The sequence below is a fragment of the Marmota monax genome, unplaced genomic scaffold, assembly GCF_021218885.2.
Source record: "Marmota monax isolate L192 unplaced genomic scaffold, Marmota_monax_Labrador192_F-V1.1 WCK01_AAM20220418_F8-fsc00011, whole genome shotgun sequence".
Lineage (NCBI taxonomy): Eukaryota > Metazoa > Chordata > Mammalia > Rodentia > Sciuridae > Marmota > Marmota monax.
Genome location: NW_026693082.1, coordinates 25662079 through 25678345, shown reverse-complemented (window position 1 = coordinate 25678345; position 16267 = coordinate 25662079). Strand labels below are relative to the sequence as shown.

At 37.5% G+C, this 16267-nt stretch overlaps 2 pseudogenes; both read right to left on the bottom strand.

The window, feature by feature from the left end:
* Positions 1-4849: 4849 nt before the first annotated feature.
* LOC124099035 (ATP synthase F(0) complex subunit C2, mitochondrial-like) lies at positions 4850-10336 on the bottom strand (annotated as a pseudogene).
* An 834-nt stretch (positions 10337-11170) lies between these two features.
* LOC124099294 (U2 spliceosomal RNA) lies at positions 11171-11294 on the bottom strand (annotated as a pseudogene).
* Between the last annotated feature and the right edge of the window lie 4973 nt (positions 11295-16267).

The following is a 16267-nucleotide window of genomic DNA, read 5'->3' as shown; positions in this document are numbered from 1 at the left end:
TTATTAAAAACTTCTTGAAAATAATTTAAATACTGGGTTTTTTTTCCTTCTAATATTAAGAGTCAAATTAGCATTGGTGAGATAGTATTTGGAGATTCGTCTTTATGTTTGTTCCTTCTGCTTATTTGGATACTTTGTGAATGGAAAAGCCTAAACTTGCCCCTTTGTTATGAAGAAGTATTTTTTTTTAATTTTTTTTTTTTAAAGAGAGAGAGAATTTTAATATTTATTTTCCAGTTTTTGGCGGACACAACATCATTGTTTGTATGTGGTGCTGAGAATCGAACCTGGGCCGCACGCATGCCAGGCGAGCGCGCTACCATGTGAGCCACATCCCCAGCCCATGAAGAAGTATTTTATAGTTCACTTGTCAGGTAGCTAAGCAGTACATTTTGATCCTTTACTTTTCTCAATTCTCAATTGGAAAAGATAAATACAAGTGGAATGCTCCTATACTTATATTTAGCTCCTACAAAATGCAGTATTGAAGACGTTTTTTTAAACCACATCTAATTATGTGAAGTATTTCTCTTTAAAAGGTTTTCTGTTTGTTGAGAAAGGGTCTCACTAAGTGCATTAGGACTTCAATAACTTATTGAGTCTGGCCTTGAATTTACTATTCTTCTGTCTCAGCCTCTAAATTGCTGGGATACAGCCATGTGCCACTGTACTGGACTTTTTTTTTTTTTTTTAATGCGTTCTTCTTATGTTTCCCTGAATGACCTTGAACTCCTCCATACAGAGATACACATGTCCTCCTACTAAACTATACCTTCAGCTCTCTTAGATGCACTTTTTTTTTTTTTTTGCAGTATGAGCGAATCAAACCCAGGGCCTTGCACATGCCAGACAAGTACTATACTCTGAGCTACCTTCCCAGTGCTGTAGATGAGTTTTTTTAAGAAAGCTAACTCCTTTACCTTCAAAATTAGATACTGTTCTCATAATAATATCTCTAAGTAAATCTTGAACTAAATCAGATTTTAAAGATTACTCAGAAAATATGTTTTGGTGTTTGATACCAATATATTTTATATATTATAATATACATTATAAATGTAAATATCCAAATAATAGGGGTTTTTTATTCCAGTAATCTCTGACCCCTCCCCCATGATCAGAGGTTTTTTTTCCTCACCGTGTTAACACTGGATGTATACGGATAACCTTTCTGACACTGGGATTCTTGAGGTAAACTGGTAAAATCGCATTCAAAGAAACATGGTCACCGAGTGTGGTGGTGCACACCTATAATCCCAGTGATTTGGGAGACTGAGACAGGAGGATTGCAAGTTCAAAGCCACCCTCAGCAACTTATCAAGACTTTGTCTCTCAATATTATCAATTCTGAGAACTGTACTAAGAAACAAACCTATCAGATTTTTATGTTAAGTAGCTATAATTAAAATAATATGATTGCTCATATATAGGCACAACATATATATAAACTAGAGTTTCTGGGTGTCTGTTACTATGCTAGTACCATACTGATTTAATGTGTTTTTATAATGTTTTTAACTTCTGGTAGAGCAAATATCCTCAAACAACCTTTCTTTTTCAAAATGTTCATGGTTCATATTCATTTGTTATTTCAAATAACATTTTATCAAGTTGTCTCCTCTGCTCTTCCCAAAGTGTTGTGATTTTATACTCCACCTATTGAGTTGGCAATAATTACCATCTCTTTCTAACATTCATTCATGTCATAAATATGTGTTTTGTCATTTAGTTCTTTTTGGGGGTTGGGGAGGGGAATACCAGGGATTGAACTCAGGGGCACTTGACCACTGAGCCACATCCCCTGTCCTTTTATTGTATTTGTCTGGCTTTGAACTCTCAATCCTCCTGCTTCATCCTTCTGAGCTGCTGGGATTACAGGTGTGCACCACCATGGCCCCATACCTGGCCATTTAGTTCCTTTTTGTCTTTAAAGTTTTGTAGGGGCAGGAGAGCATGCCCAAGGCAATCCCCACCACCAAAAAAAAAAAAAAAAGTCTTAAGTATTACAGTTTTCTTCATAAAGACCCTGCACATTTCTGGAAATGGAAGCTCCTTGAGGGCTTTGTTTTGTTCCCAGAATATAGACCAGAATCTGGCATATCATAACATTTATTGTATAGATGTCATTTTCACCTGTCAAATACAAGATCAAATAATTGGATAATATTGGTGAAGATGTGGAAAATTGATAATCCTATATACTGCTAGTGAAAGGATATGTATTAATCTTTTTTTTTTTTCTGTGTTTTATAGTGTTTTGACATCTTAAAAAGCTTGCTAACAAAGTTGAAACTGTCCTTCCAGCATAAGCCCTTTCTTATACATGGACGCAATATCTTTATTCTCTTTATTTTTATGTGGTGCTGAGGATCGAACCCAGGTCTCACATGTGCGAGGCGAGCGCTCTACCGCTGAGCCCTATAAGCCCTTTCTTAAAGATGGTGAAGATACCACTGGTGCATTCTCTCATATACAAAGCAAGCAGTTCTTAGTTTGTTGTAGTTCCACCCACCTCATCTAACACAAACAAGCTGATATGGGGGTGGTTCCAAGACCCCTAGGGACACCAATATCCTCAGATTTTCAAATCCCTTACATAAAAAGGCATAGTGTGTACACATAACCTACACATGTCCTCAGCATACTTTAGATTACTTAAAATACCTAATGTAAGACCAAAAAAAAAAAAAACACAGTCTCAGTATTGTTCAACCCCAGGACTGCAAAAGCCCCAGCATACTATTTATGGGTGCCTAAGAAAGAACTTGGATTGGAGAATTCAACAGAGAAGGTTTGGACATTTTAACTTTCTTTCTTTCTTTCTCTCTCTCTCTCTCCCTCCCCCCCCCCTTCAGAGGAAAAGTTTATCACTGTTTCAGAGGTCTCAGTCCACAGATGGTCAACTCCACTCCTCAGAGTAAGCCAGGACATCATGAAGGAAGGTTGTGGTGGAGGAAAGTGGCTTTGGATATGACAGCAGAAGCAGAGAGAGCAATTTGGACATTTTAGTACTCAAATCCTTAGGGGCACGGCTGGGGTGGTAGAAGAGCGTTTGTCTAGCATATGTGAAGCACTGGGTTCAATTCTCAGCACCACATATAAATAAATAAAGGTCCATCAACAATTAGAAGATATTTTTTAAATATTTTTTAAAAAATAAATTCTTAGGGCCAATAGTCCAGGACAAGGAGGGCTCCACTGTGCCTACAAGCAGGAAAATATATACAGAGTAGGTTGTGTGCCTTTTGCACAAATGAATTTCTTCAGATGTTTTATAAATGCATTCTTTTTCTTTACAACCAAGATCACTCTGTTTTGATCCCTACCTAAAGATTCAGATACAAGGGAAGTGGCCAGTTTCCTTCTTATCCTCATTATCACTTTCTTTCAAGTCCTTATATCTCTAGCAGGAGCTGCAAGACTTCCTAGGCACTAACTGTTGTTTACCCCAACAAACACGTTCCCAATTTTTTCTGAAAAAAAAAATATTTTTTTGTTGTAGATGGACCCAATACCTTTATTTATTTATTTTTCTGTGGTGGTGAGAAGCGAACCCAGTGCCTCACACGTGCAAGGCCAGTGCTCTACCACCACGCTACAACCCCAGCCCTTACTGAATGTTTTAATCCACAGTTTATTAAATTCATGGATGCAGAACCCAAAGATACAGCAGGCCAACTTTTAATTCCCTTACCCTAAATTATTCTGACACACAAATACCAGGTAATTAGAGACCACCCCATCGCCCAAAGCCTGACAGAACTATTCAAATTAGCTAATCCTAAACTGTGTACACTGTCCTGCCTTGACTTATCCCCTATAATTATCCCCTATAATTCCCAATGAAGGCTCAGACCTGGACTTTTCTGTCCATCCTATCTGCTGCCCGCTGAACAAAACCTGGCCTTTCCTCTGTGGCCCTACATGGCATGTGGTAACCCCCTGTCTGGAACCTGAGTATAATGAACTTGTTCCTTCCAACCTCATTCTTGTTTCCTTCTGTGGACTTTACCGTACTATATCTATGCTGTATTTACATTTTTAGAACACAATAAATTGATTCAACCTTTACAGAGAGCAGTTTTTCCACAAATCAAAATTTGAAAACACTCTGCACCATGTACAGCCAGAGGAATGAGAAGTTTGCTCCATTTTTGTACAATGTGTCAAAATGCATTCTACAGTCACATATAACTAATTAGAACAAATTTTAAAAATAATAAATTTTTTAAAAAGAAAAAAATTTTAAAACATATCTGTTGACCTAGAAAGTTTACTTCCAGAAATTTATCTACAGATACTTTTATGCATGTGAGAAACAATATATATAATAAACGTAGCATTATTTCTAAATCAGGACTTGGAAACAAACTACGATCTATATATACAAATCTGGTTAAATTAATTATGCTACATGCATTCAGTGCAATATTTTACAGGTGTTAAAAGAAAGGAGACCTATGTGTACTTACATGAATTGACCTTCACCATAATTGTAGGTCAAAAAAGCAAGATTCAGAGTAGGAAGAACAGTGCGTGTTTAAAGACTGAAGTTCTAATGCTAGTCATTGCCAATCCCTGTAAGACCTTGCAATCTGTCTGTGCCTCGATTTCTTTACTGTAAAACAGTACAAAGTGCCAACCTCCCAAGCTTGTTTGAGGAGTAAAAGAATTAATGTGGTTTTGTTTTTGTTTTTGTTTTTTTCTTATTAATACAGTATTTATTTGTCTTCCCTCTGTCAAACCCTGAGCCAACCACTTTCCCCAGACTGCCTGAGGAGGTATAGGAAAAAGGACACACAGAGCAGACAAGACATGGGAGAAAGAATGCAAGGTGAAGACTGCTCCTTCATATGGTGAAGAGGATAAGAAAGGCCACTATCAGGCAAAAGAGCCCCATGGCCTCTGAGAAGGCAAAGCCAAGAATGGCGTAGAAGAGCTGTTGCTTCAGAGAAGGGTTCCTGGCATAACCAATGATAAAGCTTCCAATACAGTCCCAATCCCAGCCCCAGAGCCAGCCACCCCAACTGTGGCAGCCCCAGCCCCAATGAACTTGGCTGCTGTGTCAGTGTCCCTTGAAATGGTGCTGGTTTGGAAGCTAAGGGGAGGGATAAGTGAGGTCAGGGGACATGGGACTGCCAAGCTGCTGAAGCTCTCATATGTCAGTGTCTCTGGTCGGTTCAGAACTATTGCAAACAGTAGTTGGCTCAGCAGCTTAGAGGTGATCTACCACTGAGCCACAACCTCAACCCCTATCCCTAGCCCTTTTTAATTTTTTATTTTGAAACAGGTCCTCAACAAATTGTCCAGGCTGTACTGAAACTTGCAATTCTCCTGCCTCAGCTTCCAAAGTATCTGGGATTACAAGTGTGCACCAGGAAAAACCCTTTGACTTTTGATTCTCAGGCTAAAATAGTTCAAAATTAATTCCCTGGAGAGGGATAGTGGTGATAGTTTTACAATTTGAATTACCTAATGACACTCAATTGTATACTTAAAAATTGTTAAAATAGTTGATTTTATGTTTTACCACAACATTTATTTTGCAAATTATATTGTTATAAACATCACTGTCTTGCTAGAGCAGTAAGAGTTCATACCTCCTATATTTATTGAATGCCCGCTAATATGGTTTAAACTGTCTTCACTTCAAGTCTGTTCTCTCAACTTTTGCTCATCCTTCCAAAAGTAGCAGAATAATATTACAAGGAAAAAAAAAGTCCTTGCACAATTCCCTCCCACATAAATCTCAACATATCAAATATATTCTAATTACAACAAACAGAAAATATAAAGAAAAAGGAACCAGGCGTGGTGTACATACCAACAATCCCAAAGACTCCCAAAATTGGGGCAGGATGATCACAAGTTTGAGGAGCCTCAGCAATGAAGCAAAGCCTTAAGCAATTTAGACCCTATCTTAAAATAAAAATAAAAGAGCTGGGGATGCAGCTCAGTGGTAAAGTGCCTCTGGGCTCAATCTCTGGAACCAAAATAATAATAATAATGATAATAATTTAAAAATTAACTTACCATCTCCAGCTCCTGCCTGATAACCTCTAATCTACTTTCTGTGACTATAAATTAATTTATCCTAGATATTGATATAATTCATAATATTTAATACAAGCAGAATCAAACAAAATTTGTCTTTTTTATGCCTGGTTTATTTCACTTAGGATGATTATTGTAAGATATCATGCATGTATAAGTATTTCATTTCTTTTCATAGCTGAATAATTCCATTTTATGGATATACCATGTGCTGCTGTGGACAGTTATATGTGTTATTCAACTTTCTGTTATTGTAGCAAATACTTGCAATAATCAATTTATAATGAAGGAAGGTTTATTTTGGTTCATGCTTTCAGAAGTTTAAGTCCATGGTCATTTGGTTCCATTTCCTTTTGGGTCTTAGGTGAGGCATAACATCATGGTAGGGAGTGCATGGTAGAGCAAACTGCTCACCTCATGGTGGCCAGGAAGCAAATAAGAAAGACAGGAAGGTTGGGGCTGGGGTTATGGCTCAGCGGTAGAGCGTTCCTCTATTGTGTGCGAGGCCCTGGGTTTGATCCTCAGCACCATATTAAATAAATAAATAAATAAATAAATAAGAGAGACAGGAAGGGGCCAGGATCCCAGTATCCCCTTCAGTAGCACACCCCCAATGACCTAACTTCCTTCCACTAGGGCCACCTCTTAAAGATTCCATCCCAATTATGCCATGGAGACTAAGCCTTTAAAACATGGGCCTTTGGGAGAGATTTATTCAAATACTAGCAACATAGAAGAATGGGGTTTTTTTCCCTGGTACTTGGGATTGAACCCAGTGTCACTTTACCAGTGAATCATATCTCTAGCCCTTTATATTTTTTATGTTGAGACAGCTTTTCACTAAGTTATCCAGGCTGGCCTGAAACTTGCAAACCTCCTGTCTCAGCTTCCCAAGTAGCTGGGATTACAGGCATGTACCACCATATCTAGCAGCATACTGGTATTTTAATTCCTGTTTTCAAATCTGTTGGGTATTATTGGGTTAAATGTAAGTCAGTGCCTAGAAGGCTGATGTTTCTAAAGGTAAACTAAGAAGGATCCCAAGAATATGTTGGGGAGGGGAGCAAGGAGAAAGCAAGCTGATCAATTCCTTTATCTCCAGTCTTTAAATGAAGAACAAAGCAGAAGGATGTTGATGGTAAAATATGTACTCATAAAATGTCTGAAGAAACCCATATGAGCAGTTGGACTAGGCAGCCCTCCATTTTATTCTGGTCTACTGCCACCAAGGAACTTGTGAGTAATAAAATGTCTAAAATCTCTCAGTGAGGTCCTTCAATTTCTTTCTTTGGGATCAGAAAATAGTACTTACGCTGGGGCCTTTTTAGCCCTGTGGTTGAACAGGAGTGGAATTTCTGGGCCAGTTTTTTTTTTTAATTCCTCCTGGTACTGTGAATTAAACCCAGGGGTGCTTTACAAGTGATTCACATCCCAAGCACCCCCCTTTTTTGAGACAGGGTAATACTAAATTGCTGAGGCTGTCCTCAAACTTGAGATCCTTCTGCCACAGCTTCCCAAGTCACTGGTATTAAAGGTATGTCCCACCATACCTGGTTAAGTTTGGAAGAATTGTTTTTTTATGGTGGCTGCACCATTTTATATTCCTATCAACAATGCACAACTTTATTCTACTACCCATAAGCATCCAGAATCATCTGCTGAAGTCTACTCATCTCAAAACCAACTAACTGGTCATCCATCTATGGGTTTACTTCTGGACATTCAAATCTATATCATTTGTCTATATGCTTTTCTTTTGCTAGTACCACACTGTTTTCATTCCTCTAGTTGTACATGTTTTTAAATCAAGAAATTATGAGATTGTGTTTTTCATGAATTCTAGACAACAAGAATACATGCTGATAAGAGAACACCAATAAGTCATATTTACTAATTACAAATTAACTTATGATGGGGATAGCCAGGAATGGTGGTTCATGTCTGTAGTCCCAGGTACTCAGGAGGCTGAAGCAGGAGGGTTGCAAATTTGAGGCTAGCAACTTAGCGAGGCACTAAGCAACTTAGCATGATCCTGTGTCAAAATGAAAAATAGAAAGTGCTAGGGATGTAACTCAGGTATGGAGTGTCCCTGAGTTGGATCCCCAGTACTGAAATATTTATATATAAAATACACATATAGGGGCTGGGGCTGTAGCTCAGTGGTAGAGCGCTTGTCTCGCACATGTGAAGCACTGGGTTCAATCCTCAGCACCATATAAAAATAAGTAAATAAATATATTGTGTCCATAAAAAATTTTTAAATACACATATATATTATATTAATAATGACTTTTATATATTTGACTCTTGTAATATGTTTCAGTACTCAAACCCAACCCCATCAAGGTATAGTACTAATTGAATATCCAAACTTCTAAAGAACTAGACCTGGGATATGGTGACTCTCTAACAAGTAATCTTTGCAAGATCTGTGTGGCTAGACACCAGATCCTCTCATTCTTCAGGGTTTTTGTTTGTTTTTTGTTTTTGTTTTGGGATTGAACACAGGGGCTTTACCACCAGACTACATCCCCAGCCCTTTTTATTTTTATTTTTTATTTTGAGATAGGATCTCACTAAGTTGCTTAGGGTCTTGCTGTATTGCTGAGGCTGGCCTCAAATTTGTCATTTTCCTGTCTCAGCCTCCCAAGTTGCTGGGATTACAGGTGTGCACTTCTCTACCCAGAATATCCTTTAATTTTAAACAATAGACAGATATTTCAAGAGTCTGATGATTGATGTATTGTGCAGCATTCAGTGCTTATGTACAAGAATGAAAATGCATGAAGATTTCTAGAAAACCAAAATGAAGTTCCTACAAATACACAGATCAGAAAAGCCTGGGGTTTTAATACCAAGACCTATAATCTTGACACTCCTCTATACTGCTCTTTCTTCTCTTTCATTTTCTCCTCTTGAGAGCACTCCCCAAAGTGTATTATTAAAGACAGCTGCATGTATTAAAGTGGATACTGCTTCTATATTATCAAATAACCCCAGGAGGTAATAAAATTGCATTACACTTATTTTAAATGAGGTTATGGGGCTGTTTGCTAGTGAGTGATGAATCTGGGAGGTGCCTGACATGTATGACCAAAACCTACAGGAGAGAACACACAGCACCATACATGTAAAATCCCCTTATGGTGTCTGCCATTACAAAATAAATTTTATCTTTTAAAAAACATTCTTGGTTGGCTGGGGTTGTAGCTCAGTGGTAGAGCACTTGCCTAGCATGTGTGAGACACTGGGTTCTATCCTCAGCACCACATTAAAAAAATAATCAATAAAGATATTGTGTCAATCTACAACTAAAAAACAATTGAAAAAAAAAAACACATATTGTTGGACCTCTTTCTTTCCATGCCTATAATGCTCTGCAAACATGGTGAACTTTCCTAAACCCACTGGACATTTTGTAAGAAGTATGGTAAACACAAATCCCATTAATGACGCAGTTCAAGAAGGGAAAGGATTGTCTGTATGCGCAGGGAAAGCAGCACTAATGACAAGAAACAGAGTGGGTATGGTGGGAAGACTAAGCCAATTTTCAGGAAAAAGTCTAAAACTACCAAGATTCTGCTGATGCCTGAGTGTGATGAGCCTAACTGCAGATCTAAGAGAAGGCTGGGTATTAAGAAATTCATTGAACTGGAAGGAGATGAGAAAAGGAGCAAGTGATCTAGTTCTAAGCTTCATTATTTGTTTTATTATGAAGGTAATAAAATGTTGAGGTTATCTTAAAAAAATTCATGGCTGAATGAATGACTTGGATAAACTCTATTTTATTGAAATGGTGATGAGTGTACTATAATGATCTAACCCAGTTTAATAAAACCCTTTTGAGTTCCTGTGCCTAAAATATGAGTAAAGGGAGCAGGTGGGGGCAGGTGAGTACCTCACTTGAAACCTTTTTCAGAGTAAATTTCAATTTTGGTAGGGCTATTATCATTTGCTAATTTAATAAGAAATATTATAAGTAACAGGCAACAAAGAGAAAAAGAAGAAATTTAAGGCTTTAACAGAGCACTTTTAAATTTGTTTTGTAGCAATTAATTTTCAAAACACTCTTAACAACTTGGACGGAAATCAAATTCATGGGGGTTTGTGGCAAGGTGAAGAAACTTGCAGGTAATATGAGAGTTGGGAGTGGAGGTGTACCACACTGTTTTTCTTTTGCCTCCTCGCTTTCGATGGTTTGACCAGATTTAAGTTTCCCTTTTAATTTTCCACCATCTTCATAAAAGGTAGAGAAATATATAGTGTGAGAAATATGATTCATAATAACAGCATTAGTCCATAATTAAAAACATTATGCATTGTTTGGTTGTCTGGTAGAATATGCACATCAGAAATAAGTGGTAGTTCTGGAGACCAGTGGGTTGCTATAACAACCAGACAAAACAGTTTAATAATAGCTCTCCCTCAAAGCTAGAAAATTGACACAGAGATGAGAGCTGGGTATGTAGGTGTTTATCATATAAATGCGAATAAGCACCAAATACATTTATGTATTTCTTCATTGGATAACTATTCATTGAGGGTCAGTGCAGGGCTTTGGACTATGTTAGGAATTTTCAAGAAGATTCACATGGCCCCTGCAATAATACAATGTATGTTCTAGTGGAGAAGACAAATAATAAAGAGCAAACAAATCAATAAACTGAATACTTCCTGCTGGCAAGAAGGGCATGAAGGAAAAGAAAGAAATGGGACCATGACACTGAACAAGCAATAGATAAAAAATACAGAGATTAATCTAGTCACAGTATATTTCAAAAAATTTGGTCTTTTCTGAAATATGTGGAAGCTAACAAGTTGATATCATAGAAATAAAGAGTAGAATAGTAGTTTCCTTGAAAGTGTAAGGGAATGGGGGAATACAGAGAGGATGGTTAATGATTACGGGGTACAGTGCGATAGAAGGAATGTGTATCTCAATTCAAAGAAAAGATCAGTGTTTGTGGTGGTGCCAGCTGCCCTGAATTAATAATTGCGTACATTATTGAAATGTCACGCTATTCCCTATAAATAAGTACAATTATTCTGTGTCAATTAAAAATTCTTTAAAAATATTGTGTTTAAGTTTACAGGATATTTAGTAGAAATGGACAATAGAGCCTTTTTAAAAAAAATATCTATTTAATATATTGTCCTTGGATAGAGGGCATATCAGATATTAAACTGATAAGAACAGGTACTACAAGTACATGCTCTTAGCCAAAAGGCTGAGAAGTAATGACAATGGAGCTGTTTTTTTTTTTTGGTACCAGGGATTGAACTCAGGGTCACTCGGCCACTGAGCCACATCCCCAGGTCTATTTTTGTATTTTATTTAGAGACAAGGTCTCACTGCGTTGCTTAGCACCTCGCCATTGCCGAGACAATTAAGTTTTAATAGAGGACAACAAACAGCTACTAACTCAGGTATTATTTATTCCTTGCTTGTTCCCAGGGGTTAGGGATCTTTTATGAAATAGGGTTGTTTGTATTTTTAAATGAGCATGATTATTTATAATAAAAATTATAATGGCAAAATTATAGCATATACTGGACAGGAGCAATTTTTCCAAATGGTCTGTGGCAGTTATTCTGAAGTTTTCACAACACACAAAATAATGACACTATTGGTATATATTGACTAAACCACAATTAAGTACAAGAACTGGGCAAGGAGGCTGACACAGAGGTGTAGGCCTGTAATCCCAGCTACTCAGGAGGACAAGGCAGAAAGACCAGAAATTCCAGGCCAATTTAGTGAAACCCTATCTCAAAAAAAAAAAAGAAAAGAAAAGAAGACTCGGGCAGGAAACTAGCTTTTGTTGTTTTGTTTTAAGCTGTTCTATCTAATTATAAAATTTTATTCAAGGGGGAAAACCTGTAATTATTGTGAAACAGAGACATGAAAGCTAGACAAAGAAAAAAAATAATAAAAAATTCTACTTGAAATTTATTTACTCAGTGGGCGCTTACATAAATATTAATTAGGGGCTGGAGCTGTGGCTCAGTGGTAGAGCTTGCCTGGCATGTGTGAGACCCTGGGTTCAATTCTCAGTACTGTATATAAATAAATAAATAAAAGATCCAGTGAAAACTAAAGAATATTTTTTTAAAATGTTAATTACTTGACTCTTTAAGCAAACTAAATTTAGTTCACACATAACTGTTTTATTCTCTAATGCATTGTTTTCGGGATATAGTTCCGATTTATTTTACTTTTTTATCGTTTGTGTTTCCTGTCTGCTTTTTCTTTCCACATTTATTTAAATTAGCACATTGTAGTTGTACATAATGATGGGATTTGTTGTTACGTATCATACATGTGCACAATATAACAATAAATTTGGCCAGTATCACTCCCCAGAACTTTCCCCGTCCCCCCACTTCCTGGTCCCTTTCCTCTACTGATCTCCCTTTGATTTTCATGAGATCCCTACCCCAACCCCCACCTTTCGTTTCCTTTTTCCCCCTCTAGTTCCTACATATGAGAGGAAACATATGACCCTTGACCTTCTGAGTTTGGCTTATTTCACTTAAAATAATGGCCTCAAGTTCTATCCATTTGCCTGCAAATGACATATTTCATTTTTCTTTGTGCCAGAATAAAACTCCTTTGTGTATATAGATCACATTTTTTTATCCATTCATCCATTGATGGACACCTAGGCTGGTTCCATAGTTTGGCTGTTGGGCTGCTATAAACATGGGTATGCATGTATCACTGTAGTATGATGATTTAATTCTCTAGGATAAAATACCAAGGAGCAATACAGCTGGGTCATAATGATGGTTCCATACCTAATCTTTTGAGAAACCTCCACACTGATTTCCATAGATATTGTACTAATTTACAGTCCCATCAACAGTGTAAAACTGTTACATTTTCTCTACAGCCTCTCCAGCATTTATTATTGTATGTATTCTTTATGATTGCCATTCTGACTGGTATGAGATAAAGTCTCGGTGTAGTTTTGATTTGCATTTCCCTAATTGCTAATGATATTGAACATTTTTTTCATGTATTTTATGGCTATTTGTATTTTTTTCTTTTGTAAAGTGTCTGTTTAATTCGTTGGGTTATTTGTTTTGGTATTAAGTTTTTTAAGTTCTTTATATATTCCAGACATTAATCCTGTCAGAAGAGTAGCTAGCAAAAATTTTCTCCCATTCTGTAGGTTTTCTCTCTCTTCACATTCTTGTTTCCTTTCCTGTGCAGAAGCTTTTTAATTTGATGCCATCCCATTTATTAACTTTTGGCATTATTTTGAGGTTTAGGGATTCTATTGAGAAAGTTGTTTCCTGTGCCTACATGCTGAAGTGTTGACCCTGTGTTTTCTTCTAATTCCAAGGTTTTTGACCCATTTTAAGTTGATTTGTACAGGTACAGAGAGATAAGGGTCTAGTTTCATTATTCTACATATGGATCATGAGTTTTCCCAGCACCATTTGTTAATAAGGCTGTCTTTTCTTCAATGTATGAGAAACCAAGTTTTGAACCATTTACTATGGCTAATGATCCGAGCCTCCACAAAGAGAGAGATAAGTAAATGACATTTGCACAATACTACAAAGTCAATTGAGGCACAGAAAATGATGAAATGTTCCTAGAAAGCCTAATTTGCTTAAGAAATTTCCAGTTTTCATCATTAATCTATAATTCTTTTTTTATGCTTTTTTTTTTTTTTTTAAGTCCCCGGAATTGGACTCAAGGGCACTCGACTACTGAGCCACATCTCCAGCCCTATTTTGTATTTTATTTAGAGACAGGGTCTTGCTGAGTTGCTTAGTGCCTCACTTTTGCTGAGGCCGGCTTTGAACTCTCGATCCTCCTGTCTCAGCCTCCCGAGCTGCTGGGGTTACATGCATGTGCCACCGCACTCGGCTATACCTTTGTTTTATTTATTTATTTTTATGTGGTGCTGATGATAGAACCCAGTGCCTCATGCGTGCTAGCAAGTGCTCTATCACTGAGCTACAACCCCAGCCCCATCTCTTATTTTCTCAACAGAAGCTTGGTCTTCTTCTCCTTGGTCATCTTCTTGGCCAGAACCATTCACCTTCCAGCAAGTCAGGGAAGATCAGGCCCAGGTATTGCATAAATTGGTCTTAGACTCACTAAAGTAAAGGCCCAGGAATTTAATTTTCTTTTTTTTTTTTTAAGAGAGAGAGAGAGAGAATTTTAATATTTATTTTTTAGTTCACGGCAGACACAACATCTTGTTTGTATGTGGTGCTGAGGATCGAACCCAGGCCTCACGCATGCCAGGCGAGCGCGCTACCGCTTGAGCCACATCCCCAGCCCTTCTTCTTTTTTTTTTTTTAATATTTATTTTTTAGTTGTAGTTGGACACAATACCTTAGTTTCTTTATTTATTTATTTTTATGTGGTGCTGAGGATAGAACTCAGGGCCTCTCACGTGCTAGGCAAGCGCTCTACTGCTAGTCACAACCCCAGCCCCCAGGAATCTAATTTTCTATGAGTGTTGTACCAAAATATTGCCCGTTTCCATTGAGATTTCTAAGATGATACCACATGGATCCTGAAAGTCCTGGCAATCATTTTGGCTGCCATGAGATAAAATCTAGCTTAACGGATAACATGCTGTGAGACTGTTATTTAACTGAACATTTCCCCCTCATTTTAGAATAAGGAAGTTCTTAATTCTTGCTAGATATTCATTGACCCAGAATAAAGACTAACTCCTCCAGTCACGCTTGCACCTACATTTGGCTGTACATTTAAGATCTGGCCAATTTCATGTCATCAGAAATGATATACAATTTAACCAAATGGGGCCAGAATCGTGCCCTCCTTTTCCCCTTCCCCTTCCCTGTGGCTGCAATGTGTACATGAAGGTGAATCAGCTTGAAGCATGTAGACCAGGACAATATCCTAAGGACAGCAGAACAGGAAGACAGAAAAGCCTGGGTCTCCAGTGATTTTGTAGATCAGGGTCCACATAACATTGAAATTCTTTCTATGAGAAACTTATTTAAACAATGGTAGGGTTTCTAATATGTACAACCAACCTATATCCTAACCAATGCATAAAGTAAGAGAAAACATTGTCTAGTGATATTTTTCTGTACAGAGAAAGCCTTGAGGACAGTGAGCCTCTGGATTAGGCTGTGCCTAAAGTGAATGGCATTGCTGAATTTTTCAGATACAACAGTCAAAACGTTCTATTTTCTAAGATCTAAATTAAGGTTCTGTTGCTTACAACTTAAATTCCCGGAACCTCTCTTTCTTTAAAGTATAAACATATCCGTTTGGGAAGAAATGCTTTGCATGTCATTTACAAAAAGTCCTACTTAACTAGTTTTCTTAGAATTAAGGATTAGTTTGCTCCAAAAGAATAGTCCTCATCAAGATAATTGATAGTTAACAGGCCAGGGATATAGCTCAGTGGTAGAATGCTTGCCTCGCCTGAGGGAGGCCTGGGTTTGAGCACTGCCAAAATAGGGAGGGTTAGGGAAGGAGGGAGGGAGGGAGGTGCCTTAAGTTCCAAGTAACAATTTGATGTAATCAAATTTTGATTGACCATCAGAAAGTTGATTGCCCATAGATAAGGTTGTTTTAAAAGAAAAATGTCTCAGATATAGAGGGAATGATACACAACAATATCTGTTTCCTTCCTTTCCTGTACCCCAAAACACCTTGAATTCTCAAGGTCAAAATGTAAGGAATAACAGGACATGGTGGCACTTGTGGCTCAGGAGGCTGAGGCAGGAGGATCTTGAGTTCAAAACTAGCCTCAGCAACAGCAAGGCGCTAAGCAACTCAGTGAGACCTTGTCTCTAAATAAAATGCAACTTAGGGCTGGTGATGTGGCCCAATGGTTAAGCATCTCTTCCTAGAAATTCTTTGGCTGAAAAGTTTAACATATTCTGCAGCCTTTTCCTTAGTTTTCTTAGTACAATGTTTATTCAGAGCAATGTGACAGCATTTTTGTACTACAGGACACGTAGAATTAATGAGACATTGAATCTTTGTGCTTTGGTCCTGGTTTCTTACCTCCTTTGTGTAAGAACTTTCTGACAGCATTTTGGTAGACATCACCTTTAGAGAGATTGATATGTTTATGGTTTCTGCTTGTTCTTTTGGACCCCAAGTGATGAGACACAGTTGTATCCGTAAGTCTAGGAATATCCTTCCTTCCTTCCTTTGTTTATTTATTTATTTTAAAGATAGAGAGAGGAGAGAGAGAGAATT